The sequence below is a fragment of the Rhinolophus hipposideros genome (assembly GCF_964194185.1).
Source record: "Rhinolophus hipposideros genome assembly, chromosome: 7".
NCBI lineage: Eukaryota > Metazoa > Chordata > Mammalia > Chiroptera > Rhinolophidae > Rhinolophus > Rhinolophus hipposideros.
In genome coordinates, this window is record NC_138053.1 from 62,855,536 (window position 1) to 62,869,508 (window position 13,973).

General features: G+C 37.1%; 1 protein-coding gene across 4 annotated transcripts in view; it reads left to right on the forward strand.

Annotated features, from left to right (window-relative positions):
* The window catches only part of PDE4D (phosphodiesterase 4D), a 1,186,109-nt gene that overhangs the window by 435,762 nt on the left and 736,374 nt on the right, over positions 1-13,973 (forward strand). The gene's annotated exons all lie outside the window — the stretch shown is intronic.

The following is a 13,973-nucleotide window of genomic DNA, read 5'->3' on the forward strand; positions in this document are numbered from 1 at the left end:
TACTAGGTCTTATATAATATATGATATAATAATTTATAATATAATACAATATAATATAATACTGGGTCTTACATTAATTTTTGCTCCAAAAGAAGCATTAGAGCTGATTATTCAGCTAGGTCTTATTTTCAGGGAAACACGGTAATTATTTTTTGTCAAGATTAAGTGTTTTGTAGATATCATAATTATGTGACACAAAAAAAGTATTTGTTTAAAACAAATGCCCATCCTTTTCAGACTTGCTATTTAAAAATGTTAATCTCATACTGAATAGCGATAATTTCTTCTTTCTGTCTCTTAAGAATATAAGGTATGATCAAGAAATACAGCGAATGTTTAAATAAAAAATATTATTACAGTAAAAGATACATTGCCATCAACCCCCCTCAAAATACCACCCCTCACTTTGAACACACTTTTTCCATTGTTCTTGCCACTTTCTGAAGCAGTTCTGGATGTCCTCTTTTGTGAGTGTCTTTAGTTGCACTGTCATGGCTGCCTAGATATCCTGAATCAATTCAAAACATTTACTTTTCATGGTCATTTTGACTTTGGGAAAGAGCTGGAAGTTGCCCAGTGCTAGATCCGGTGAATAAGGTGGATGAGAATACACCATAATGTTTTTATTTGACAGAAATTGCCATACCAGAGGTGATGTGTGACACAGAGTTTTTCCGTTGTGATCGCCAAATATGGTGAATACTGTTGCCAAGTGCCATCCAATGGAAAGGCAAGGATCTCCAAAATGGGAAGTAGTGCATTGAACTTTAGTAGCAGTGTGTGACAAGTTTCAACTTGTTAGGTGCAGTCAGTCAGATGTGAGCTATGGTTGAGAGAAGGTGTGTTTCAAATCATCCTCCATTATGACAATGCTCCATGTCACACATCACTTCTGGTATATGGCAATTTCTGTCAAATAAAAATATTATGGTGTGTCCTCATCCATCATATTCACTGGATCTGGCACCATGCAACTTCTGGCTCTTCCCCAAAGTCAAAATGATTCAGGACATAAGGCAGCCACAACAGTGCAACAAAAGACACTCACAGAAGAGGACTTCCAGAACGGCTTCAGAAAGTGGCAAGAATGATGGGATAGGTGTGATCAAAGTGAGGCAGAGTTTTTTGAGGGGGATTAATGGCACTGTGTCTTTTACTGTAGTATTTTTTTTTTAATTTAAACATTCACTATATTGTTTGATCATACCTCATACATTGAGGGCATAAAATTATAGGAATAGAATGTTCTCATTTCAAAGACATCCACAACAGGTATTGATCTGGTATAGTAACTGGATATTCTATATTTATAGAATGGGTAGATTATGAAATATTAACTAAATATTTCATTCCTTCTGGGTTTTCTTTGGAATATAATCCTCTGGTCTTCTCTAAAAAATTATTGATGGGACTTCCACAAGTTTCCTCAGAAAGTACTCTTTGAACTTTTTCTGTGGTATAAGTACTTTGGTTTTTTTCCTTCTGATTTTCTTTTCATCACTCAGTTGACTTTCAGATTTGTTACTATGCCTATCCTTGTAAACAAATGTAGGCTTGAGAAACCTGACTTTGTTTTTGGTTGGGACCTTGTTAGAGGGACAAGCACAGATGAATGCTTACAGCAGCCAGAAAGCATGGTGGAGTGGAAAGAAACAGGTGTCTAAAGACCTAGATCTATCTCAAGTTCCACTATTTAATTGTCATCTTTGTTCTTGCCACTTAAAGTACGATCTATGGACCCTCAGCATCAGCAGCACCCAGGAGCTGGTTAGAAAGAAGAATCTCAGGCCCCTCCTAGACTTTCTAAGAGTCTGCATTTTAACATTCCCTGGATCTCAAATACACATTCTGATTTGTCAGGCAGTAATCTCTATAATTTCAAACAACATGATCTCTCCAGGTCTCCCTTTCATCATCTTTGGAGTAGAAGGAATATTTTCTTCTTCATAAGTCTACTTTGAGGACTAATTACATGAACATGTAAAACTGATGTGTTTGGTGTCTGGCATACCTGGCAACCCCCTCACATACACACTTACATGGATACACACACACACATACACACGTGTATGAAATAAGGCAGTAAGAATGAGAGAGAGATTGAATGGGATGAGAGGGTGAATGGCAGGGGGGAATAAAATGTTAATAACTGTGATTATAGTTGACATTTTAAAAAATTGTCTATTATCTACGATGACTGTGTATTAATTCTGTAATACATTTACTTTTTTAAAAATACTGCTGAGACAAAAATTAGATTCTAATATCATATGATATTTCAAAATAAAGTTCAGACATAGAATTTTAGAGAACTATAAAAATGGAATCCACAGAAATCCAGAAGGAAATATCCTAAATACATACATAATCGTGGATATTCGGGGTAACCCACTCCAAGTACAACTTCAGAGGCAGAAATCATAAAGAAAAATACTGATATATTTAACTACATAAACGTTTTAAAATTTGATTTACTTGAAAGAGAATAAAGATAACTGAAAAGGAAATCACAACGTGAAAAAATTATTTGCATACCCAAAAGGTTAATATCTTTCATATATAAACGGCTCTCACAAAACAACAAAAGGATGGACATAGTAAATATAAATGGGTACAAGACATTAATAGGTTGACATTCACTAATATAAATATGTAAAATAAACATGAGAATAATTAATTTCACTATTCACAAAAGAAACACAAATGAAAACAACCAAGATACCATTTTTTACCTATCGGACTGCTTTAAAAATGAGAAAATGCTCATACCTTGTATTCTCGCGGTAGAGAAGTAAAGGGTCCCCTTTTCATTCTTTGTCAACATATAAATAGTTACAATATTTATCAAAAAATCTGTGCATATAGCTATTAAATACTTTAAATTTATTTATAAATTTTTATTCAATTATTATACTTTTGGGAATTTATACTAAGGAAATGATCCAAATTTGAAATGATATGTGTTCAAAATTTTTATTAAAGAAAACCACCTAAATCTACCCAAATTATATATTTATAAGTTTATAAGTATATAAATGATTTCCATATGATAAAATACTGTGTATCCATTAAATCATAAGACACTATTTTTATTGAAACATTCTCATTATTTTGCTAACCAGAAAAAGAACAAGATAAATACAGTATGCATAATAGATAAACTTTGTAAATATATAGGCATACATATAATACATATCTGCATTTTTAAAGATTGAAAGGTAGTACACTAAAAGTGAATATTTATTCCTGAATAGTAGGGTTATTTTTCCCCCAGGTTTTAGCCTATTTCTTCCTCATCTCCTTGAGTTTAGCATTGAGAATACTCTTGTAGTTTAAAAACAATTAAAATACGCAGTTAGATATAGCTTAAATATGATTTTAATAGTGCAGGGAATTTATTTTATTAATGCTAGTTAAATGTGGATGAAAAATGTAATGTTTTAATGGCAGAAATACTTTAATTTTATAACACAAGTATAAAAAGCTGTTAAGAGTATTTAGCTCTAAATATGGAGATTATGAATAAATTTTATATTCTTTACTTTTCAACATGGTTATAGTAAGTATTTATGATTTTTATAATCAGAAACAAATTACTTTTAAGGCTCCCTCCTAATCTAATTTGCTGATTTTCATTCTCAAATGGTGTATTCAAGATGGCCTCAACATTTCCAATCTACATATTTTCCAAACATTAAATTTGTCTTGAAATACAATGAAAAATTAGCAATGAGTTGAAGTTACATTCCAAGTGGCATTTAAATTCCTTATCCTAGATAATATTTACTGTTTTCCAGTACAAAGTTTCTCTCATATCATGATTTCCACTGTGTCTGAGAGGTATGTGTTTCCACGTTGTCATCATTTGGTGCAAAAGGATTTTTTCTCTATTTTACTGCAGTTTTTGTACAAGACATGAAGAAAGGTGTTAAAGGGAGTGTTAAAGATAATGCGAGGTGTTAAGAAGAGCCAGGGAAGAGAAGAACTCTTAATCTTTTCATCTGGTTTAGTTGTCAAAGTCTTTTGTCTTTGGCTCACATTTTTTTTCATCAGTGACATGTAACGCATTAACCATGGGAACAAGGACCACAGGTTTAGCATATGCTTGTCTGGTAACCTCCCCTTGAACATGACTGAACAATTTCTCTCTCTCTCTCTCTCTCTCTCTCTCTCTCTCTCTCTCTCTCTCTCTCTGTCTCTCTCTCTGTCTCTCTCTCTCTCTCTCTCTCTCTCTCTCTCTCTCTCTCTCTCTCTCTCTTTTTCCTGTTATGAACTGATTGTTCACTTTAGCCTGGACTGAGGCTCAATCTTTAGAAACCACCCTGTAAACCTCTTCTCAATTACCTATTGCTACGTATGCCCCAAACCAAGCAGCTTAAAACAACAATAAATTTTAATTATGGCCCAGAAATCATGGGCCAGTAATTCGAGAGATGCTTAGCTGGGTTGTTCTAGCTCAGAATTTCTCACGATATTTCAGTCAAGATATCCATCAAGATTGCAGTCATCTGAAGACTTGATTGGAGCTGGAAGAGCCACTTCCAAGATGACAGCGACATGGCTGGCACATTGGTGCTGATTGTTGGCAAGAAGCTTTAGTTCTGACAGGTGGTCTTCTCTATAGGTCTTGCTAAGTATTCTCATGGCTTGTGGACTGTGCCACAAAGTGTGAGCAATCCTTAAGAGAGGAAGGTGGAAACTGCAATGTTTATTATGATGTAGCCACAGTAGCCATTGTCACTTCCCAAATACCCTTTTTTTTAACACAGATTAGCCCTGCTTAGTGTGAGAGGGTATGAATCCCAGGAATGAATCACGAGGGAATGAATCCCAGGAGGTGAGGACCGCTGAGTGTCATTTTGGAGGCTGGCTGTTCATGAAGTAATTTGTCCTCTGGCCCTCAATGATTCACATCCCTCTCACATGCAAAATACACTCACTCCCTTTCCTAGTCCCCAAAAGTCTCATTCTATTATAGCATCAGTTCAAAGTCCAAGATCTCATCATCTATACTATATGTATCAGTTTTTTATTTCTGTGTAACAAATTACACAAACATAGCAGCTTAAAACAGCACCCACTTCTTATCTCACCGTTCTTTAGGTCTGAAGCCTGGGTACTGAACAGCTGGGTTTTTAAATGAAATGAAAGTGTTAGCCAGGTCTGTGGTCCTCCTCCGGAGCTTGGGGTATTCTTTCAAGCTAATTAAGGTTGTTGGCAGAATTCAGTTGCTTGTGGTTGATGGACTGGATTTCTTAGAAGCCAGCTGCCATTCTGGACCATGATATGTCAGTTTGCTCCTTCGTGGCCAGCAAAAGAAAGTCCCTGCTGCTTGGAATCTCTGACTTTCTTTGACTCTGACCTCTAAACCCAGATTTAACATGATCAGATCAACCCACCAGCATAATTGCCCTTTTAATTCACTCCAGGTCAACTGATTAATAATCTTATATCTGTACAATTCATTTTGCCATATAAAGTAACAGAATTAAGGGAGTGGTAATCCCTTAATTCCATCATGTCACAGATTCCATCGCCACTCAAGGGGTTGAAATTATATAAAGCCTGTACACAAGGAGATGAGACTCTATAATCTAAGACAGGTCTACGTGTAGATAAGATATCTCTCTGCTAGTTTTCTGTAATTGTGTAATAAATTACCCCCAAACTTAGCATGATAAACAACAAGCATGCCTAACTTCTCATAATTTTTTATGAATCAGGAATTCAGAAGGATCTTAGTTGGGTAGTTCTAGATTGGGAATCTCTCATGAAGTTGCAGTCAAGAAGTCATCTGGGGTTACAGATATTTAAAGGCTAGACTGGGGCTGGAGGATGTATTTCTAAGGTGATTCACTCACGTGATGGACAAGTTGATATTAGCTGTTAGAGGGAGGTCTCATTTCCTCTGTAGACAGGCTGTTCCACAGACCGTGTGAATGTCTTCAGGACTTAGAGGCCGACTTCCACTGGAGTGAGTGGTCAAAGAGAACAAGGTGAAAGCATCGATGTCTCTCATGACCAAGTTTCAAAAGTTACACACCATCACTTCTGCCACATTCTAGTGATACACAGACCAATCCTGATCCAGTGTAGGAGTGGCCATGAATACCAAGAGGCAAGTATTTTCAAGGCTGGCCACTACAATCTCAGTTTATAACGAAGAAATAAACAGATTTTGATTTTTAATAGAGGAAAGAGATTTCTGGATCTGTCCATTATCTGTCATGTGTACTGCCACTGTCTGTTCAGGTTCCCATCTTTCTATTGGATCTCTGCAGTAGCCTTATGACTGCTGTCCTTGTTTCCAATGCCAGCCTTTTAAAACCCTTGAAAATGGTCTAGCTAAAAGGCACGCACCTCTTACCTTTATAACCCTATAAGTACTCTAGGCCACAATCTGTGCCTATAGCTCTTGCTTCATCCGTTTTGCTCCTCTCATCCCCCAGTTATTTTCATGTTTCAGTCTTGCTGAATCTCTTATTGCTCCTCCAAAACATACTAGGCTGTCACATGTTATGTCTCTATTTGCCTTTGCTTATCCTGTTCTCTCTGCCTGAAGTAAAAGTGACAAGTAATAGTGACTTCACATTTCCTAAAATCTAGGCAGCTACTGTGCAAAATCACACAGTAGATAGTCCAATTTCATTCTTACCACAACCTTATGTGGTAACCATTATTCTCACATGGGCTCTCTTAACCCCATGTGCATAAAGGTTAAAAACAGACTCGAGAGGAATTTTGACCTTGTTATTCTGCATGCAAATAGCTTTAAAATATCAAGTTTTATTATAATTTACTAACCAATTTTAGGTGCATCGAACTAAATCAAGTTGAATTTTATTTTTTAAAAGTGATGTGTATGAATGTGTGTGTAGGTATTGCAGGTAGAGAGAGTAGAGGGAGGAAGTTGATTATCTGACCTTTGATTATTTTTTTCCTGTGACAAAGAATGTTTAGGAGTGATCAACACATTAATCAATTTATATCTTGAGTATAGATATAGATAAATTTTGCGTAGTTTATAAACATTTTTTTATGAACTAAACATTTCAGAAATTCTGTCTTAAAAACAAAACAAGGTAAATAATTGACAAAACACCATGAAACTTCGGAGAACACAGTGCGAACTCTCTTGTCTGTACTGTGTATGGTTTAGAGTTCTCACAGGAAATTGAAAAATGCATTCATTTCTGGTTCCCTTAACATCGGTAAAACCTCACTGATTGTAATTCAAGAAATTTGACATTTAGAAAATCAGGCTGAAGCTCCTCTTTGCAATATCTAAAACAAGTAAATTATTGAAATAAATAAGAGAGAGAGATGGGTGTAGCTTGCGGGGGACACTCAGGCTTTCTAGAAGCCCATATATATAAACAATAAGTTTAATGAACACGGAACACATTCCTACATGAAGTCCTTTTATTTACAGCTTATTTTTTTTACTAGAAATATTAAACTTCATATCGCTTTGTTGTTCAGTTTCAAATTTTTATTTTTAATATAAAGTCATAGCTTAAAATTGTATGAAACAAAACAGTTAAGCTCCTTGTCCACAACATCCAATACTTTAGAGATAATTTCTACTGAATAAAGGTTTGTTTTTTGAGTAAACAATCTGTATTCTACTTTTTTCTAGTGTTCCAGGTGACTATTTATTATAATAGGTTTACATTAATGAGTCTTTTTCTTTTATCTTACTCCTCTTACTTGCCTTCTGTCAAAAGTATAAATTTAACACATTTTAGATTTTAAACAGCTATGTATTTTCTGCTTTAGAGATGACATTAGTATTCATCCATTATTTTCTTTTAAAATTATTTTTGATAATATCCATTTTAATGGATGAGAAGTAGAATACCATCGTGGCTTTGATTTGCTTTATTCATTCTTAATCCTATCATTCAAGGCTATTGATTGTTAACACTGGGATATATTTTCCATTTTTTCTATGCATATCATTTTTTTAGAAATTTGGGTCATAGGGTATATGTAGTTGTAGTTTGGCAATATGCATTTAACAGCATTAGAAGAATACTTTCCTATGCCAGTAAAAATTCTTTGTGAACATCATTTTTAGTGGATGTAAGAACTTACTTAATGAAAGATGTATTCTAATGTATGTATGTGTCTATTTTAATTTAGTATTGGCATACCTAAAAGAATGGATTTTAATGAAACTAGCAATCTTATGCAAAACAGATTCTCTCCTCAAACAACAGGAGTGCTATGGATACAATAAAACAGGTGAGATTTCATAACACCTTCTGTTATTACATTAACTTCTACAAACACTAAATTCACATGAAATTATGATAAACAAAATTAAAAACAAGCATTAGGTATTTTAACCTACTGCATATCCCTATCACTGGAGGCTTTTTCTTTGTGTAATTAGATGACCTGTTTGCCCTATTTTTTTTTTTTTTTTTAATAAAGGCTTTAAAATAGGAAATGTCTTTAGGGATTACACCAACCAGATTTTATTTTTGAAAATATGTTCACAGTCCAGTTAAGCCTGGTTTTCCTCTGGATAATCACCCTTTATATTGCTCACCAATGGATCTGAAAACATCCTGTTGAGATCATTATTGAGATCACAATTATATATCATGAAGTGAAAGGTTTATAATGAAATACTTGAACCTTCCTGTCCCACACAGGAGATATAGTGTTGTATTTATGGTATTCACAGTAACAAACAGTGCTGAAAAGCTCAAAATATCATTTGATCTTAGTGGTTTTGGGGCAGAGGAACTGGCACCGCCTTGATTGTTGTATAGCTTGGCACAAGCCAGCGCTTTCAGGAGGAAGGTTCAGAGCCGACTTCTGTCAAATTTGCCATATGGAGTTATTGGACTCAGATGGTAGAGGTTTTCCTGTTGTTTACCTGATTCAGGAATTATCAGTGCTCTCCAGGATTTTCTCCAAACACAGAGAATGTATTTGGAAGAAACTGACATCTCAGGAAAAAAGTAACGTTTGATGTTTGAGAGGCTTAAATGGTTCCCACCATTTCTGAGAGATACCATGGCTCATGAAGAATATAACGGGCAACAGAATAGACTCGTTCTATTAGCCATCAAGCGTAGCTAAGAGTCTCACACATAACTGTATCGATAAGTATTATCGATTGCTGTGCACAGACTTGTTTTCAAGGCCCGATACGCAAGACACACCACCACAAGCCGGGATGAAGGGGTTAAAGAGTTTTATTACAAAGTGAAAGTAAGTAAGACAAGACAGAGATTAGGGGACTATATTATCATACCACTAACAAGCAAGAAGACAATTCATCATACCACCAGGCCCGGTCAATGAGAGTCGTAGAAACAGCAACGGCCTTTCATCAGCAGGGCAAAATCCCAATCGAGTAAAGTTATCAGTACGGGCGAAACATCATGCGCAGAAACAGCACCGGCCCTTCATCAGCACGAGCGAAACACCTTACAGCAGCCCAGGCGGCCGGGGAACAACTGTTGCTGTTGCTCCTCCGCTTTCTGGGGTTTTGAGGACTTCACTAACAACAGCAGCAGGAAGCCAATAAGCATACGTGTTAACAACACAAGGAACTGGTCTCGGATCTGGCTAGGAGCCGGGGCCAGTCCTTGGTACGAGATTAGATGTATCAGAGCTCAGCCCACCTGTACCAAGGCGAAGGCCAGGCTCCACATCCTGTAAATATTTTCTTGGTCCTTGGGAGGGTAGCCAATCCTTCCAAGGCCAAGCACTATCCCAGCCATTGTGAGAGTTTACATCCCCAAATGTTCCCAGGCAGACCTTCATATATTCTATTCCTTACAATAACCTCACTCGAATGGTACCACTGTCCCCTTTCCCAGGCATCTCACCTCTAGCACACCCCAAAGCCCAAGGTGACATCAGCTACAGGCCAGCCTGCGGAATGAGGTTGAGTCTGGAACAGACAGAAATTCACTGTACTCTATTGCATCTTATCTTGTAGATCCAACCTTGAGTTTATCTATACCAGATTGTGGGTGATGAATCATGGGATATTGTAAAAATGAAAATCTGTAAACCTTTTATACTAAGAGAAGAGGGAGGGAGAAATCCAATTTGGAGAATTTTTATGTTGGGAACACTAGAAAACACCTCCTCATAGAGCTGAGCTCTGTGAAAAGGTAGCTCCTTTCTCAATTGTCTTTCCTTGAGGAACATCACATGGATGTGTATTCCTTCCTGTCTCTCATCGATGAAATTCATGTTCATGTTCTCATGTCACTGCTACTGTCAATTATTTTTTAATATTATGGAGACTCTTCTTGGTAGATTATGGCAAAGGTTGAAAACTGGTACCCTAAACCCAATTATGGATTTTATTTTAAAAATCTAGTGTTTAAAAAAGAATCAGAGGAATTTACATAAAAATCAGATTTTCTGTTTCTCTTAAAAACATAGCCAATCTGGCAACATACAGCTCGTGAACCCACCTACCATGAGTGCTACACACTGAGGAGTGGCTTTTCCTTAGGGCTCACTCTCTCCAGTTCGGTGGAGTTCTCACCAGGTTGCTTTGTGCGTTCGTATCCTTGCCTAACCCCTAAAGTAATCTGAGTTTTCTACCTCTCGTTTGGCTTAGGAGATTTACCAGAAAAGGGACACCCACACACTTTGAAGTGTCTTTCTCATGCAGAGCAGAGAACACCAAGGAAACATCCTCTGGTCTTAGAAAGAAGTCCTTTGAGAAGCAATGATGACAAATATCTTAGTGATCTAAAAGTGTGAGAGTTAAACGACCTGTATCATAATCATCTCTGGGCCGTTTTTTTAAAACACATATGCAGGACCCCACCTCAAATTTAAGGGAATCAGAATTTTTGGGGGAAGGGCCTGGCCATTTGAATGCTGAAGAAGCATACCAGGTGATTCTTATGAAACAATGCTTGAGAAGGATTGAATTCTCTCTGGCATTGACAGCTCTTTGGTTTGACAGATCCAATTAGAGGAAGTTGATGGGCCTCAGGATATAATCCTAACTCATCAGTCCAGCATGCTGGAGATGCAAAATTTCATCCTTATCAGAAGCCAATCGATTCTGACCTTTTTCAGTGAGTGTCCAGCATTAGATCAGGTAGAACGGTAGATAAATATGCAGTTTTGTATATAACAGAAAGAGGGTTATTTGTTTCTTTCCTACTTATCATAAAACGGCAGGTATCACAGGGCCTTTATGTTTCCTTTGGTTACATTATTATTTTAACCCCTATCTTTAATGTGACATTAAAATATCACACATTTATTTGCTTTCATTTCTAATATCTGGAAGGGTTTCAGTTTGACGTACTTCGAATTTAGAGCCTGTTCACCTCCTGTAATCTCACAGATGAGTCACTCCACAACCCCAGCACAGAACTGCTTCTGGGATGCTGTCGGCTCACCAGACTTTGAAATGCAGGGAAAAAAACTGTGTTTTCTTCAGAGGTAATCAGTACATGAGAGATTACCATAAATACGCAGTTGTATTCACTCTCACTGATTTTTACACAAAACTGACAAAGCTGTGTAACAAATTATGTGTAGATTCAAGTTCTGTAGCAACACAGCTAATGCACACATGTATTATTCAATGAAATTTGTTTTAGTGGGTTTCTCTGAGTCATTTGGATGTGTGTCCACTTTCAGATAATACATGAAATACAACACATTATGGTGTATTCACTGTATTTTGTTTCAAACTATATCCTGTGCTGACAAATCTGTTAAAATTCAAGTTTGCATTGTGGGTTACATATGTTCCTTTTCCTGAGATGTCCCTATGTATTTTGGCCACCAAACCCCTATAGCTTCACCTCTCTGAGCCTCAGTATTCCCCCTTGTTTATTGTGTTAGGGACGTGCAGATGAGAGAATAGGCAACTGCAATCCCACCTGTGATTGCTGTTGATGGATGAGGTAAAAAAGAGCCAGAATAATAAATAGGAGAGTCGGGGGAGGCTCCAGGAAGTAAGGGATCCCAAAATTCACACCTAAAAGACAAGTAGAAGTTGTCAAAGGAAGAGTAAACTCACAATTTTCCTGGATACAGAGTCTGATCCAGTCTTACCTGAGTTCTATGTGCAGAGGGTCCCAAGAGGCTGCAGTCAGATGGTGACCAAGGTACATTCATTTCTGGGGCTGGGGTCTTCTCTTCAACTCCTTCAGGATGTTGTTCCTTGTGGTTTTCGGACTGAGGTTCCCTCTTTCTTGCTAACTGTCAGCCAGGGCCTAATTTCAGGTGCTAGAGGACACCTGCAGTTTCTTACCCTCTCACAGCCCTTCCCACGCCATGACAGCTGACTTCTTCAAGAGTAGCAGGAGAATGTCTCTCCTCAGGAAAGTCCCATTTCCCTTTTTAAAAACTTTCTCCTGATTAGAACAGATCCACTTAAGATATTTGTCTTTTTGATTGACTCAAACATCAACTGATTCGGGACATATACTTACATCTGGAAAATCCATTTACTTTCTCCAAATAAGGTAACTTAACTATTGGCAATGACATCTCATGCTTACCGGTCTGGTCCACATTTAAGAGAAGGGGATTATACAGAGCATGTGTATGAAGAGCTGGGAATTGTGGGGGCCGTCTCAAAATTGTGTCTACAATAGGGAAGGATATTCCAGGCAGAAAGAGCCAGGTCTAAGAAATAGGCCTACATTAGAGTATGGCGATTTCCAGTGTCTGAGGATGAGGCTGGAGTGGTGACCAGACCAGACTTTGCAGATCAAGTTAGGAAAGGTGGACTCTAGCTTAGAGAATAGGGATGTCACTGCTGGGGTTAAGGACTCAGGCATCCAGTGTTATGCAACTAGTGAGTTACCTGCTTTCGAAGAGTATTTGAAATATTGAAATGTAGAAAACCGCATACAATAAACTATTAAATGTGAAATATCTGGGTATATGTTTATATTACATGGTATCAATTTTGGAAATACATATGCATATTTTAAAAGACGAGAAGTAAATACATCCATCTGTTAACCATGGATCTTGTGGGGATTTGTGGGTGTTAGCTATCTCTGGATGGAGAATTATGAATGATTTAGAGATTCTTTGTCCTTTTTCTTGTTTCTAACATTCTCCACAATAAATATGTATTTCTCTCATAATAATTAATTAAAAACCTATTTGTGGTATTTGCAGAAACAAATGAATCTAAGCACAGTACTCTTTAAAGTCAATTGAAAATTTGGTACTCCAGATGTTTTGACAGGTAGAAAAAAAGCAAGATCAGGAATTAGGTGCAAATGACCTGTTCAAAGGTGAAGACTAGTCAGTGGAAATAATTTCTAGGTTCAGCTGAAGGGGACAAGTGTATCGGACCTGTGCAGGTTTGTCTCATGGCTACACAATGGAAAAGAAATTAAAGCAAGTAAACTCCCTCTACCTCAGTTTTCTTATGTCTGAAAATACAGGGGAGTGAAATCTCATTATTGTCACAGGACTCAATTGCAAGAAATGCGTAAGTGCCCTGAACTTCATTTGTTGATCAGTTGTCCTCCTTCCTGGAATAGTTATTTAATCCATTTCACTTACCAAGCACCCACTGGGCAGGAAGCTCACAGTTAGGGAGAGATGGCTGGATGTGCCATTTCATAAATGGCATCACCTATGTCATATTGCCAAATCCATTACAGATTTCAGAGGTGTTCATTTGGGAAGAAGAGGAAAGAGTCTTTTGAGAGCCAGATGGGAATTTGGAAATACGTAACACTGACAACTAAATCCTTCAGAAACATCTTCAAGTTTCAAGAGAGCAGTTAACAAAAAAGAAAAATGTATTTTTAGAATTTGTTTGGGAGGTGAAAGGATTTTTCTAGGGGGAGGAGGGCAGAGAATGGGTAGAGGAGATAATTTCTTTTTTGGCACTGCAGTATCTCAGGGAGCTTTGAGTCAAAACATAATGAAATGAGGATTTTCATCGCTCTTGCTTCAAAAAATGAAAAGTAAGTACACTAGAAACTATCTGAGAT